Raw genomic sequence first — 17,888 nt, 5'->3', positions numbered from 1 at the left:
AGAAACGCCTAGGGACACGATAATACAGAATAATTAGTGACTTTGTAACATTTCTTTGTAACCTTGTGCGACGCACCCTCGTGTAACATTTTCTTTTGTAAACTTGTGCAACGCAACCTCGTGTAACATTTCTTTTGTAAACTTGTGCGACGCATCTCTCCACGTAACATTCGTAAACTTGTATAACGCAACCTCGTGTAACATTCCTTTTGTAAACTTGTGCTACGGTAATTCAGTAACTCTCAGACTCAGTTGCGTGTAATTGTGTAATTTGTATCTTGTAACGTCACCTATTGTACGACGTGGCGTGTAACCAACAACGTTACACCAGAGCCACTGTCGACTGAATAAATGACGCACGTCATTTATTACCTCACTTCAGCGTACGCTTCTTTAAACCTGCTCTTCCCGACCACCGCCGAGTAGGGAATTCCTCAAACCCACGCAACACCGCCGACGGTCCTAGTGGGCCACGCAGGGCAATCGACCCCACGACCCAACTACCGACTAGCACCAGAGCTAGTCTGGCGCCCACCCGGACTCATTAAATTTGCAACAGCCACTCCCGCTAGGAACCGCACCGGGACTCGAGCCCGAGACCCCGGACGACGGCAGCATAAAAACTTTTTCCGTGTAAAAACACTTCGATGTACCAACTGTCATGAATATCGGTCAAAGGTGTCGGAGTTTATAAATCCCATATATACCCACACACGTGCATGTATGTATACCAGAAAAACACATACCGTACCTACCCAGAGTTTCTTCTTTCCACTTGAGTGCTTCACAATGTATACATTTTTCATCCATTCACCCAATGAGAACTAATAAATGGTTATTATAATCAATCAATGGGTCATAATCAAAAGCAGTATCATTAAACGACTCCCATTTACTCCTTATAAATGCATGTATCCTTCATGTCTACTGTTCAGCATTTGAAACTGCCGTCGTCCGGGTTCTCGTGTTCGAGACCGGGCGTGTTTCCTAGCGGGAAATTGGCTCTGATTGAAATTACATTCCGGGAGGGCGCCAGGCTAGCTCATCGGCTAACCCATTGTGGGTCTTGTGGGTGCGTTGCCCCTGCGTGGCCCGCTAGGACCGTCGGCGGAGTTCGTGGTTGGTAGGGCCCCTAGCTGGTGTAGGGATGCTCAATTCAAAACAGACACGAACTCGAGATTTAGACGGCCGTTGGAACATCGCGCATGGGGGTGCAGAGCGGCCGTTTAATTAGATGAATTATTACAGTCACAAATTACACTTGCACTACACTTGCACATCGCACAAATAATTACCTTACAAAGTTACAGTTAGTCTAATATGAGTGCTCTGACGCACTGTCACTATGTTAAGCCCTCACGCCAGTCGAGGTTGAGGGGGAGGTTGATTGGAGGCGGCCAATCCCGAAAATTGTTAACAGGGCGGTGTCCGGATTCACTCGTGGGAATCGCGGCCCGCAGTTAAACTAGACACAAAGTTTACTCGTAGTTGTCGTCGGTGCCTGTGCACTCGACCTTAGCAAAAGTTCACAGTTAACGGGAGTCGGCGCGTGCCGTAAAATGGACTGCCCCGCGTAATGTCCCCTGCGGGAAGTTTAAAACTTAAGCGGCTGGGTTAGGCCCTACACCATAAAATGACTGGGGACGCACTGGGAGTTAACGTAACGAAGCAAAGTGATTTGGTTTGAATGACTATATTTACCAGAAGTACTGTTCGGTGTTGACAAAGGATGATGGCTCCCCGTGGAACGCACGTCCGCCCCGGTCTGCGAGTCGCTCGGTACTGGCGTCTGCCCTTGGCGCGAGGGAAGGTCTCAGCATTCTCTCGCGCCAAAGTTGCTAAAGTTCCGTTATTCGGAAATTATTTTAATAATAAGAGGCTGAGAGCAGTTCTAAATTCACACATTAATTATTAATGATTAATCTGATTGGCAGATACTCTTTAAGAATTATGGTTAGCAAATTTACGTAAATTAAGTTTAAATATTAAGAGTCACACCAGAGACTGTTCGTCTCTTGCTGACTGCTCCAGTGGCTAGTTACACATAAAAAACAGGGAAGTAATATTTACGTTAACACAACACTATAATTAACTAAGGCTGAAGGCCACAAAGGAGGCACTCACAAACTTATTAAGGTAAGTTCACACGTGAGTGACTCGGGCACTCCTGCGTCGCACTTTCCTTGGGCGGGGGTTTTAATTAATAGTGGAGTTGTTATTAATTTATGTTGGATTATTAGTGAACTGGGGTCGAGGTGTTTAACTAATTAGACACGGCCCTTGATTCTACCTTGGCATCGAATGCTCGCCTGACTCGGGTGGGCCATTTCTAGGGGTGCATTCCGTTAGCAGGGTCGGGCTTTGGGGTGGCCTTCGGCTGGACGGCGTCAAAACACATCGTCTTTGGAATTCTTCAGGCATCTCTGCAGCTATCTATGATGCATGTCGCTCGACATCTAAAACCTTATGGGCTTGAATCCGCTCTAAAGTCTCTGCAGCTCTTTGAACTGCATGATGCTCAGCATCTAATGTCTGGCGGGCTTGAGTCAGTTCTAAGGTCTCGGCAGCCCTTTTAACTGTGTGATGTTCAGCATTTAAAATCTGTCGGGTCCGAGTCTGCTCCTCAGATTCTTGGGTTCTAGCTACTTTCGCAACTCGAGCTTTGCTAGAGCTACGTGCTAGATTAGATTTACTCTTGCAACACATATCGGCATCAGTAAGGGCCGGTTGCACCATTGAAGATCGCTGGTCGATCCGAGATCATACGAGGTAATGAACCAGGATCGTCACACAAACGGATTGCACCATTCGAGTTCACCTTCTGACAGAGGATTGAGGTGAACCTCTGTTTGAACCACCGAAATTGATGGTTCAGAGCAGTTGGATCCGAGATCTTGTGTATTTCTCGTTGGTTTGTTGTGCTTAGTAGTCGTGTTCACATAGATACTGGTTTGTTTACTATTGATATTTTGATGGGCTACAATAGTTTACAGGAAATTTAGGCCGATATATTTTTAGGTATGCCCGAGGTACGGTACTTGTCATCATAATGTTATCTTCAGGCTCTGAAAGCGAAGATGACGTCGTGGAAAGGTTGTTGGATCTAGGCCGACAAAATGAAATTCCTAGACGAAGAATTTATTTACCACGGTCGAATCCATTTGAAGAGTACGATGATAAAAAGTTTGTTATGAGGTTCCGTTTGTCAAAAGAAACTGATGTTCGTGTTTTGGCGCAAATTGAAGACAACCTGACATTCAACTCTAATAGAAACAGGCCTGTATCACCTATGAATCAGCTCTTGTTGTCTCTGAGGTTTTATGCTACTGGTGCATTTATGGTTGTGTGTGGTGACTTGGTAGGGATCCACAAATCTACTGTCTCAAGAATAATAAAGAGAGTCACCTACAATTTGGCAATGTTGGGTCTTAATGTAATAAAAATGCCCAGCAACGATATTGAAAGAAGATCTGTGATGAGAAGTTTTCATAGCATTGCTGGGTACCCTGGAGTGATTGGTTGCATAGATTGCACAACTGCACACATATTCCAATACAGTCCCCTGGTGGAAATAATGCAGAGCTGTATCGTAACCGTAAGCAGTATTTTTCAATCAATGTTCAAGCAGTATGTGATTCAAACTTATTGTTAACCAATGTTGTTGCACGGTGGCCAGGATTTACCAATGACAGCACCATTTTTAATCAGAGTAGTATTCGTGCTCAGCTTGAGACCGGAGACTTTCCGGAGGGTGTATTACTCGGTGATAATGTCTATGCATGTAACCACTTTTTGCATACACCCTTACTCCAGCCAGCCACTAGAGCTGAACTCAGGTATAATTCGTCTCACAAGGCTACAAGAAACACCATTGAAAGGACGTTTGGTGTTCTTAAAAGGCGTTTCCCATGCTTGGCAATGAAACTGCGTGTGAAACTGGACACAGTACTTCAGGTGATAGTAGCTACAGCAGTGCTTCATAACATTGCGATAGCTTCCAAGGAAGGTGAAGCTCCAGTGGATCCCGATGTCAACCCAGGTGTACAAGCTTATGGTCCTGTTCCGGTGCCCGTGCAAGATAGGCCGCAAAGAATACAAGCGACAGCAGCACGTACGGCATTGATAAACACAGTTTTCAGTGACTAATGTGACTGCAAAGAATGTTACGATTTAACAGTATGTGGATTGGGTAGCTTGGCAGTTAGAAATTTTATAATAGCTTTGATAAACTGTGTCTTGATCATATAACACATATTGTTTACAGTAGAGAATTCTAGTTTAGCACAATTTATAAATTCCTCATATTACCAGTACCCTGTTTTAATAATCAGTGGAAGGACTAAATGACATTAGTACTAATTTTTGGTTTTATTGCTTGCTTTTTCAGCACAATATATGTAGTACTATGCACGCCATGCAATTGTTGTTAGTATCTATTTAGTGTTTAAAATGCAGACTAACTTGACAAATGTACCGATTGTTTGTTATTTATAACTGTAGGTATGTATACTGTATTTGCTGTTCACTTTGTAGGAAAATAATTAAGCATGAAAAAAAATCCATTATGCTCAACATATTTTCTTTTCACAATTTCCATGTTACAGTAGTTAGCAAAGTTGACAAATACTGACAAATAACTTACCTGTACAGCATGTAAATATTTATTTATTATTTTCACTGAACATTATGTTCTGGTAATTAGGATTTGTGTACAAGGAATAAAATGATAAAAAAATTCATAAAAATTTATTTGCACAATGGAAAAAAATTATTTACAAGGTGAGTCATAGCTGTTGTTTCAACAGCTGCAACTCTGCTTCTTTTATTTTGATTTCAATGTATTTTATATGCAACTCCTTTTCAATCAATGCTAACGTTTTTAAATGTAGTTCTTCTGCCATCTCCAGTTTTCGTTTCTGGAAGAAGGCATCTCTGTTTCCCTCCTCAAATAAGTCTTGAGCAGCATCAGATTTTCGTTTTTTGGAGACTTGCGGCGACTTGTTTGGCATAAACACATCAAGTGTCACAGGAGATGCTACTGTGTTGCTTGAAGAATGTGTTTTCGGTATTGCAGTTTGAACATCTTCGTCAGGCCACATCTCATAACATTCTTGAATCCGAAACACAATAATTTGAGTTTCCATTACCTATGTAACCAACCATTCAACCAGGCATATAATTGCTTTTATGTAATTTAGGCTCCTGATGTAGACCCAAAAATTTGACATAGTAAATTATATAATGAGTAACCAACAATAGATACAATAATATCAATAATATACAATTTGTAATAGGTACTTCACTTATGTATTTTGTGTATATATATACACACACACACACATACATATAGGAACAAAGGGTGAATAACTTTTTTAACCCACTCTTTTTAGTTCACATACCTATCACTTATATATTACCAACACCTACTGCAACCACTTTTCCTCTGTCTTTAAAACTTACTTGTGTATATATACCATTTGGTGCACCTATTTAAATATATTATTCAATTATTGATTTTAAAAGTGATTGACTGTAAGCTACATATTTACCTGACATTTCATTATGTACACTTTTTCGCCATACTTTTGTAGGCTCAGTTTGTTTCCAAAAGAATTATATTTTAATATATCAAATAATACTGAGATCAGGGGCATAACAACTAAATTTCCAAAAGGGGGGGGGGGGGCAATATACCTTTTTATAAAGAATCATCGATCCCCCCTATTGAAGCGGGGGGTTCGGGGGTCCTCCCCCGGTAAAATTTGTATTTCAAGGTGGAAAATGGTGCTATTTAAGCAGTTTTATTATCTAAAAATTGATTACACAGCACTTTATTTGCCCCCGTTTGCCCCCACTTCAAGGTTGCAGAGGGGGGCAAAATACCCTTGCCCCCCCCCCCCCCTGTTGTTGCACCCCTGACTGAGATGTAACTTTATCACCAACAAGAACCTACACCACTACTGTACATTATTAGTTTTATAATACTTAAATTATATATATAAGTGAAAAGTACTTAAGCATTAGCATACTGGTAGGGTTTCCTTTAAATAATACTTTCCTTTTCCAACAATACAATATGTACAGTACAATTCAATTTCAATCTTTGACTGGGATCAATCAGCTAAGACTGTATTATATATTTTTAAAAAAGTATTTACATAGGCTTTAAAATACATGTGGCATAGCTACACACGTCTCGTATACAAGTGCATACTAATGATATCCAACCAAAACCAATATGGAAAGTGTTACCTGACTTTCAGGGCTTTCATCCAGTTCTACATCGCATACTTCACGGTCATCATCGTTGACAACCTCTGAAACAATAACATTTTAAAAGCAACATATGAATAATTTTACTAATATTTAAAGATTGTCACAAAACAGTGATGGCCTAAGTATACATTTTTTAACATTGATTATTGAGTCCTTTTCTTTTAGTTTAAGCCTTAAAAAATGTGAGTATTCACTATCCAGTAAAATATTTTGATTCATAGCTACTATTATTTATTTTGCCAATAAAGGTTGCCTATCTGACAAACCTTAACAGTGATAAATTAAATTCACTAATTCTATAGAATTTTAAAAAAAATGAAGAAAAGAAGTTAAATAGTTGTACATACACATTTTCAACCTAGTAAATAATATTTACAACTATTTAATAATGAAATGAAATGCAAGAAGATAGAATCAAGAGGTAAGATAAACAAAAATTACCTTTGAGTTTTCTTTATTGCATTACAATTCAGCAACATTCATATTAGGACCAGTAAGATTAACTTACTTATTTAGGCTATTGATTTTTCCTACAACAGAATTGTTGGCATCCATGAACATTTCTTCTCAAGATGTATGAATCACAGTAACATAATAGATGACAAAAGGTGGAGAGGGGAACATTTATATCTCAACAAACAAAAAATTACTATAACAAATTACCATATTTTAATAAGGAACATACCTCATATCGGCCAAATGTTTATGAATATCCTTATCTTGCAGCGATTAAAATATATCTGGATGAAGCTTTTAAACAACAACTATGTTAACATATTAATTACCTACATAAAAATGGTTACAGAAATAAGCAATAAAATAACTTGCCTTCAACTCCATAATGATATTGTGCATCGCTATCCACACTTGATTTCAATGGAGCAAATTGACATTGTATCATGCCTATTACTCGCGATTCAAGTGGAGTTACTTTTGAAACAAAACCACCACCACAAGTTTTCTTTATTTCAACCTGCAAAACAAATATATTTATTGACACATTATACCTACACACATAATATCTTACAGCTATAACAGATAAAAGATCTTTTTTTTTTTAAATTTATGTAATACTGAAAATTAAATGACAAAATCTTGCAACATTAACCAATGGTATCTTGTGTAGAATGGAGATAATAGGACGATGACATGTAATCAATTATAATCTTAAAATGCCCTCAAAGGCTGTGACTCAATTGGCTAGTGTACTCTGCCGTGCTCTTGTTTTCGCATCCACATCCCTCATGCATCATAACAGAGCAATCTGGCCCTGTGTCAATATACTCAAGGGTGCATGGGTGCATAAGTGTGAGACCAGCAAGTTGTATGCTCGCAACCCTCTATGTTCATTGACACCCACTCTGCATATTCACACCTGTAGAATGTGGTTATTGAAGACAGAAGCACAATACTAATGTATAGGCCTAACTATAACTACAGATGTGAGTTGGTTAATTTTAATGAGTACCTAATAAGCGTAGGTAACTTAACATTTTCTTACCAAAATAATGTTATATGCATACTAATACAGATCTGACTTGTAACAATTCCACCCATAAATAACTGTTTTATATAAAAAAAAAAAAAAAAAAAAGAGTGCATATTCTTTGCCATCAACTACAAACGTCAGACTAAACTTTTATGTTTAATGTTGTTTTACGCTGTTTGATTACAAATTAAAAGTTGCATCCTCCCATAACTGTCCAATATCTTGTGTTATATATTGGGGAAAAATCTTATTGATAAAACAAAATGGACACAAAGAACAAAATAACTGTACAATAATGTTAAGTAGATGACAATATTTGGAAGCAGAATTATAATATTCATTTAAAAAATTGGTAGATCCATCTCTCTCTAACTAAAATATTATTTTATTGGACATAGGTACATAACTGATACTGGCAGCACAAAATTAAATTGTGATAATTCTTCATAAAACAACGTGCCTACCAGATAAATATTTATGTGGGGGGGGGGGGCGCCTCTGTTTTATCAATTGTTTATTGATAACTCGTACATTAACTGTATTGTACACAGAAAATATATTACGCTTAAGAACTCACATAAGTATTTGTTGCAATAGGTACCAACCTTGTCTACAGCTGTGGATTTTCTTGCCCATTTTTTTATATTTTCATAGCAAGTTTTTAACTGCTTTGCAGTCCTCTTTACTTCACAACACGAATTAAAATATTATGCCAATTCTTGCCAAGCTTCTTCCTTCCGCTTACAAAACACGCCATCAGTTCTCTTACACTCTAAAATACCCAGTCTTTCTTGCACCAAATCGACAAGGGTGATTTTTTCTTTTTCAGAGAAAAAACATTTTTTAGGTACTCAAATTTTCTTCTCCATCGTTATGTGTAGCTGCGTGTACCCCAGTCAAATCACAACCGACCACAAGTTTGTAATCAATAAACAAATAGGCTTGTATGTAAATATCACGATGCCAACATTCACAGCAAGATATCAAATATTCTAAAGAAAATTCTCTGTGACTAGACGGAATTCAGTAGCCAATAGAAAACTTTCTTTCATTTTACAATCGATCTTTACCAACCTAACCTTAGATCGTGAGATCGAATGTCTGAACTCGTAAGTTCACTTTGGTGCAACACATATACACTGGATCTCAGATTCGACTTGAGATCACACTGAAACAAAGATCTTACGATCTCGGATCCGAACAGTTATTGGTGCAACCGGCCCTAAGTAACTACCTACTAAATAAGAATCAGACAAAAATTAACTACATATTTTACTTTACCTACCATCCTACTAAGTAATTACATATATGAAAACTACAACAAATGAATAATACTATTCTATTTAAAATTTAACTTTGTCTTAAAGTACTGACCAGGATCACAATAAAATAAAAAATTCTAACTTTTTAGGGTAAATGTACAACTGATGTAAAATATGTAACAGTAAACATTGACTTTCTTCATCGAAGTGGGAACAAAATGTCACATGTTTAACTTTATAGGTTAAACATACACCATACATAAAATGACACTAAATATTGACTTTCTTCACAGAATGGAAGAAAAAAAATGTTGAAATGTCTAACTATAGGTTAAACATACGCCATACATAAAATGACACTAAATATTGATTTTCTTCATAGAGTGGAAGAAAAAAATGTCAAAATGTCTAACTATAGGTTAAACATACATAGAAAAATTAGCAAACCCAACTAAAAAATCAAGCATTATTTATTATTTGTCTTCATGGCAACGGACATTTGTAACCCAATGCGATCTATCGGCACTCGAATAAAAGTTACCAAGGAGAAGGTTTTACATGACCATTTGGCGGACATACGGTAATAATACACACTCACTGATAGTATCTCTATTACCTACCTTCTATGATTTTCTATTATAAATCTGAATTCACCTCTTTTTCACTCCCTTATTGATGGAATTTCATAATTATTTGTAGTCTTTGTCTTATTCTAGGATATGAGCTAGCTGCCAATTTTCATTCAAATCTTTTGAGTGGTTGGGGCATGAAAGAGTAAAAAATAAAAATAAATAAAAATTGATTCCTCACAGAAACTTTCATCCCATGTTTCACCCCTTCAAATTTTATTCACGCGACAAAAAATTAGTAACATATGTATGTCCTTCTCCAAGGTTTAATCTATTTCTATGCCAAAATTCATCGAAAATTGTGTATAAAGTGTTTTCATTAGCGAAAATGTGTGCACTTACGTGTTATCTCATTAATATATCTTGTACGTTTGCTCCCTGTTATAACACCTACGAGATGATTATTACAGGAAAGGTTTTATAACGTGTGCTTGATCTGCCTACTACAAGGGGTGATCGGCTACTCGTCTTCACCGACTTTGTCCGGCTTCACGCAGTCTGTGAAGCTCGACTAGAAATGAACGTGACGCAAGGGGGAGATCCAGATGGCCAAGCGTTTAGGAAGTAAAGATGTTGTTGTGGATTGGTGAATACAAGCAGCTGTCAGCGCAGCGGTAAGATTCCGGATTCGTAATGCGAGAGTCGCGTGTGCGGAAAAATTGTTTTCTTCGGCTTCTTTACCAATTTTACGATACTTACGCCCAAATATACGCATAATTTTTTGCATTAATTTACATTTTCGAAGGAAAAAAAGGTATTAAAATGTGTATTTTATACTGTTTACCATACAAAATTTATTTGTATTAAAAAAATTTAACAATTTTTTTGCTTTCTTTTTGGGTTCCAGTGACAAATATATGTCTTACTATTTAAAAAAAAATTGGATGAGACATGAGTTTTTTGTTTAATATATATACTTATTGCAATTTTCTTGAATAAAATGCATAAAAATAATAAAAATCCAGAAACTGAGTTACTTATCTGACCTCCGCGTAATCTTAAATGATTTTCATAGACAGGTTTAACTTAGATATCTTGTGTGGTTTTTAAATCGCGTGGTGTCTTCTGACCTTTTGCAGATCCTATGTGTGCATAGGCATGCAGGGTCCTTAACTTGCTAACAGTTGATTAAGTCCTGTTATTTCCATGCGTGATTTTTCGAAAACAGGCTTTTTTTGGCAGTTTTTAATCATAATTTTTATTTAGCTATGTATGGTCTCCTATCATGTTGTTGACTCTCCTGAAAACTGGGTGAACTTGGGGAGAATCCATGAACATAAAGAGCAGGTGCGTTGAGCTACAAACAATATATTATTCAATAATGTAACCAACATGAAACCCTCAATAACATACATAATTCAAAGAAATGCTCTTGCTTGACAATAATTTAATGCTGGCCAAGACTCGTTACGGTCACACCGTATGATGAGTACTGCAACACACAGAATGTTTTCATTATCACCTAAGCAATAAAAAAACATTATTTATACACACAATTACCTAGACATGTACGGACTTCAAACCTACAGGTACTCAAAATATTTTTAAACATTGAATTCCAAATAAGCGCTACTTTTCAAAGATTAACAGCTTCCATTTAAAACATTAAAAAAATAAAAAAACATTCAAAAAAAAGGAAGGAAACTCAAAATAAGAAAGCCCATTCGGAAGCAAATTCGACAAAAGAAATGTACACGCAATTCACACACTGGACACGCAATACACACAGAGGTTAAGTTCTTTACGATTGATGAAACAAGAATTATATTATTTATAAATAATTATTTACAACTTCTAATTATTGTTTGAGTCACTGAGCGCACACTCATCTTGATTTAGCCAATAATGCAAAATTACCAAACGTTCATCTTCGTAAAATGTTTACTTAAGGGCTGTATCAGAGTGTCTCGATGCACCAACCACAAGAATGAAACACGCCGGCACTTGCCTGCTCCACTGTCCCTCGAGTAGCGAGTCCCCACTCGCTGTGTGTCGCCGAAGCAGCGGTGTACTGTACCTCGTGCCAAGCCTGGGCTGTCCGCGGCGAGTTCAGCAGCGAGTAGATCCGCCGGTCTACTCCGTGCTTAAGGGGGTGCCTCCCATTTCAGGTCATGATTTTATATTTATATTAATCACTGATCAACTTTTAGACTTTTTCAATTTTTTAACTTTCACGAAATGAAAAATATATACAGCGCATACTTTTTACATAATTAGCTGCAAAAGTTACATTTATAACGTTTTTGGGTTGTACAAATAAGAAGAATTTAATTTATTGCAGAACTGAAACTTTTTAGGTTTAACTGCAATGCCACTGGCTACTTCATGATATGGTTTGCATTTCCATCACAAAAACTCATTTCATGTTTCTTGGCTGTCAAAATCGTAACAAATTTGAGAATTTTTAAATGCCAGGTAAACTTAATTAATAATTTCTGAAAGAAATTCAAACCATTTCTTGAAGTAGCCAGTGGCATTGCAGTTAAACCTAAAAAGTTTCAGTTCTGCAATAAATTAAATTCTCCTTATTTGTACAACCCTAAAATGTTAAAAAAAAAGTTACTTTGGCAGCTAATTATGCAAAAAAAAAGTATGCGCTGTATATATTTTTCACTCCGTGAAAGTTAAACAATTGAAAAAGTCTACAAGTTTGTCTGTAATTACTGTAAATATAAAATATTGACCTGAAATGGGAGGCACGCCCTTAACGTATCCCAGCTTCTCCCGTTGTTACGTTGAGCAAGGACGAGCCTCTAAGCAAACCTAAACGTAAGCACATGCGTTTAAAACACCACTTACTTTCGTAACACGTTTATCACACACGCCCATGGTCATGCACAGCGAAGCGTACGAGAAATCCGTGGATTTTAACTTCTGTGCACTTGCATTATTCCAGGGACGAGTGACTCGTAAGACCATGACCAGTCGTAAACACAGTGGTTGCAACTTGGGAATTCTCATAAAGAACTCTATTTCCATTAATGCCCTCGTATTCTGAGTCGATTCCAGCATAGTGACTTTCATCACACGTAAACGTAACACCTGTTACGTATCTTTAGGTATGGTTAAATTTCACCTGAAAACATCAAAGTCTCAGCCAGGATTATAGCCTCCCAATTCCTCCAGCCACCGACAAGCTCTGCGACATCAACCACTATTAGAAGTACATACTTCGTCAAAAGTCCATACGTAATAGCTAGAGACCTGCAAAATTCGCGGATTCATTGACCTCTAGGATAGACTCCACAGTCCTTTAAATACTCGTGGAAATGACACCTTTTCATTGGCTACTAACGCGTGAGACGTCTCAACTAGGCTGTCCGTAATTCGGCACTTTCTTGGTTTAGTGTTTCCCATTGGCTCACAGTTCCCCGGATAAAATGTGGGCCAATCGCAGAAGCGGTACGAAGGTATATTTGTTTTGATGCTAGCCTATCGCGAAATTAATCCGCGAATTTTGCATTTCTCTAGTAATAGCGTAGGCATATACGTAAAGTCCCAAGTCGTGCTGCCTGACCACAAAAGTTTAAGTCCGAACCGGACTTCCTGCAGCGATCCCTTGTGAATGTTTCCTATCACCTGCAGAACTCGGCGAAATATTCTATCACCAAACTTAACTTAGTTTGTGGCGGTCATGCCAATCCTGAAGTTCTAGCGACGACGGAGCATGCATGACGTTGTATTGCGAGCCGGAGCGTCGGAGCGGCATCGGCCTGGAACATTCTCCTACAAACATCTGGTTTCTCGCAAAAATGGCGGAATTACAATGACGTCATACCCGCTGTTGATATTGGAGGTTTTTTTTTTACATTGTTGCACTTTTTTTCTTTGGTTTCGCGCCGAGTTGCCTATACCTCAGGCTTCTGGAGCGCCTGGGGTTGCCTACACCACAGGCTTCGGCATCGCTAAAGTTGGCACTAGCGAAACAGTAGAGGACACATCTAAGAAAGTTAGGAAGGGGAGAGGGGGTCACTTCAACCTTAACAAGGTAAATATCGCATTTTCCAAGCAGCTCCGTCGAGTTTTGGCTGCTATGTTATTAGCTATAGTAGTAGTGTTTGACGATATATGCTGGTCAAACAGATAGCGAGCATTAATTGATTAAACCACCTCCGTAAGAACAAGTGTTTTTAGTACTGATGAAAACAATATCACCCCCAGTTGCGATCTTCCATGCTGGGAAACGTTGCGCAAGTTGCCTGTGTATTTTACCGGAGTACTCCATATTCCTTGATGTGATGTTGCAGTATATCTTAGGGTTTTCGATTTCTGTGCAACCAACTAAAAATATGTTCGATTTCACTACACAGTAGATGTTATTTTTTAAAATGTGCATAATGGTAACATTTATCACACTCAGTAAATACTTTTTTTAATTTCTTATGTATTTTATTACTAACTAGAGACCCGCCCCGACTTCGCACGGGTGCAATGCTGATACTAAATATACTACGCACGCGCCGCCGGCCCCCCGGCCGCTATGTCCCTGCATTTTAAATCTGCAATATCTTCGAAAATATTAATTTAAATTACATGCTGTGAAGGGCCATATTGATCTATATTAAATGCACAATGTATTTAAGATACTTAATTGCATAAGGATTAATGCTGTATTGCTTAAAATCGCTTCGTAAATAAGCCATTATTTCTTGTAAAAAGTAAAGGATAAAACATGGTTATTGTGGGTTATCCCTAATAGGTAGACTTTTTTGTAGACCTTTTTAAGGTGTACAATACTGTAGTACTTTATTTTGATCTATCTCGTAGGGTTCAGCCAGCGTTTGCAATGTAAGCGCAAAAAAAATGTGTTTATTTACGACATCACATAAGAAACCTCTAAAATTATAAATGTTTCTCTACTATATTATGCATGTATTATACATATTAACCTTCCTCTTGAATCACTTTATCCATTCAAAAAACCGCATCAAAATCCGTTGCGTAGTTTTAAAGATCTAAGCATACATAGGGACAGACAGACAGCGGGAAGCGACTTTGTTTTATACTATGTAAGGACAATGGCTGCATGTAAGCTTCAAGTCCATTGTTAACACTTTCCACTCTCGCCTGTGGCTATACGCTGAACGTTAGTTGGAAAAACTGTTTTTTTTTTTTTTTTTTCAAAATTATAATATTTTTTTTTTTTAAATTATAATATTTTTAATGCTATCATACAATTTTGCAATAATTCAGCTTCGGAATATATTGTGAATTATTAAGATATATTTTATGGATTTATGAATAATTTCCTGAATACTGGCAAGATTTACGATGAAAGTAGTGTGTACACATTTCATTTTATACCATTTAAACACTCATATTATCACGGTATGTTTGAGATCTAAATGTAATATTCATAAACTTGATTATTGAAATACCTATTTGGTAATTTTCCATTGCTTGTATCTTAATTTTTTTCTGTGAGATTATATATTATTAAAGGGTTGTTTCCATGGCTATCAATGTTTGTATGTTTTGTCTGTGCTGTAAAGATGGAGTCACAATGCCACGACAGGCTTAACTTGCTCAGTAGCCAATGAAATACACGGTCACCCCGACAAAATACACACCCCGACGGCTCGCAAGGAATAGATTATATTTCTAAGTTTGTCGTGTTGTGCTGCCCGACAGAAAGCAAAACAGAAACGGAAACTGAAACCTGACAGAACTAAATTTCAAAAATAAAGTTCAGGTTCATGATATTCTGTATGACATTGGGTTGATGGATTACAGAAATCAACCAAAAAATAAAAAAGTACATGCTGAGCTAGCGTGTACTTTTTCTCTTCTGCGCTGTTTTTAGCGCAATCTATACGGAATTTTATGGGCGTATTTGGCTTGGAACGATTTTCCGACAGCCAAAGCAGAAATCGTCGGGTTAATGTTGTGCCCCTGCGCTATTATATCTGTCATGCTGGAACGCTGTACAACGGTTTGTCGGGTTTGCCGTGTCGTGTTCGCCGTGGCAATGTGACTCTGGTTAACGAGGCCTTCATCGTTTGTCTTGGGTCGAACCCTGTTGCTATCAGTGGTATATATTGGCCGGTCCGGCGGCTGGAGTTGGGCAAGGTGAAGACGCTGTCCGCCACCTTGGAATGTGACGTCACGGCACCCATCTTGGAAGACCTTGACCTTGACCTTGGACCTTTACCTTCAACGTTTCCCAAATATTGCCAAAACATTACTCAAAGTTAGCCAAAATCCGCCAAACATTCGCCAAAATTGGCCAAAATGTCAAGTTTGGGGGGGGGGGGAAATACCGCCAAAAATTCCAAAAAAATGTCTTTCGAGGGGAAAAAACCCTTAAAAAATTCAAAAATTCGAAATTATAAGTGCCTTAAAAATATTTTTGCCTTAAAAAGAACGAAAATTCCCCAAAACAGCTTAAATTCCCCGTTCGTAAAACCGCCATTTAGCCGCTGAGGTAATGACCCCAGCTGCCATTTTGAATGATGTCACGTCCGGCCATATTGGATTCCACCATCTTGGATTCAACCATTTTTAATTATGTCGTCATGTCCACAATTATGATTTCTATAACATTTCGCCATCTTGGATTCCGCCATTTTGAATTGTGACATTAGCGTTGCAATTATCGTTTAGAAAAAAAATAAAAATTATTAAAAAAATAAATTACAAATTTAATAACATTTTAATACAAACTCTGTGTTTGCTGGTTGCAGCATTAGAGAGAGTCTTTCAGTATTCGCCAGTGATGTGTGAACATCTAACCTCGATAACCAGAAAATTCACGTGTTCTCATGTTACAAATAAACATATAATACGAAACACAGACACGAAATTCCTTAAACAAATTCCGAGCGTCATAAATATACAAAAAGTATTCTTTTTAGAGGAAAAACTGTAAAAATGTTTCCACTTTTTAAAACCTACCTATAATTATTTAACAAGATGGTTTTATTTATTTATCAGAGCTAGCTGAACAAAAGGAGTACCAAACACGTCGCATTTTTGAGGCTCTTTAGGGACATTGAGAGGGAAAATTTAGAATGTACCAGTAATGCAATAAAATAAGTGCGCATTACTCAACGGAAATTTAACAGGTTTAAAGTCCATTGCGCATGCATTTAGAATCTTCTATAGCCAGGAGCCGAAGTCGTCAATAAAGTGGACCCACGTGCGGCAACATGCACTCTTACATATTAACTTTCGCGAACATTGGGCCTATTGGAATGCCAGAGTAAAATTTATGTTAGTGAAACTATTCGGAAATACATTCTGTAAACTTGAATAGTCTTAACAAGATATTGCCAATTTAAAAATATCTATCATTTATTAGCCTAGAAAAGAGTGTTAGAATAAACACTGCGTTAAATATATTTAATATTTTGTAGGTGTTCTAAATAAGGGCAAACGCAGCGCTATCTTTGAAGTATTTTTCAAACTTAAAGTTGCTTTTCAATAGATACATTAAACTTAAAATAACCTGAAACATTTAAAAAACATATTATAATACTAATCATATGTATGTATATTTGTTTTTGCTTAAACGACCAAAATAAGTCTGAAAATAATTCCTACAAACAAACCTTAACCTTATTGTGCTGATTAAACATTTAGAATGTAACAGTAAACAATTTATCATGAATTTATTTTATTCAACATGGCGTCGAGTGTATGCAGGCTGACAATTTCTTTTGTCTCTTTAGTATGTAGAAAGCTGGGCTATCTCTAAAATTCAATGTTAACTAATAGTTGTCAAAATTGGAATGCTTGTTTTATAAGTTGACATTATTTCTTTTTACTACTATAAATTATAACATAAAATAATAAGTAATAGTTGTACTACTATTATAAAGTTAAAATTATTTAATACTTATACACGGTGTAAACTCTGCAATGTTCACAAAAAAATCATATGGATGAATCACACGGTATCCGCCAACTGTTGGAGATTTTTTGAACATCAACAGATGGCAGCACAACGAGACACATTTAAGTTACAATCGAATTCCATTCCATTCTAAAAAATTACCCTACCAAATGCCGTGTAGTGCGAGCCAAGACGTTTACACATGAAAGAAAATGTACTAGTGGTTGTAGCTGTTACAAGAATTTGTATTTCAATTCATTTGAAAAAGAAAAGACAAAAAAAAAACACGTGCCACGGTGTGTAAGTTACGGGTAACGGTAATTGACTTCCGAATACAGATGCGTCACAACAGGACAAGTTTTCTAAATAGCTGCTGTTAGGTTACTGAACACCTTCAG

This window comes from Bacillus rossius, chromosome 2 (assembly GCF_032445375.1).
Source record: "Bacillus rossius redtenbacheri isolate Brsri chromosome 2, Brsri_v3, whole genome shotgun sequence".
In the NCBI taxonomy this organism is placed as follows: domain Eukaryota; kingdom Metazoa; phylum Arthropoda; class Insecta; order Phasmatodea; family Bacillidae; genus Bacillus; species Bacillus rossius.
This window is presented reverse-complemented; position numbering follows the sequence as displayed.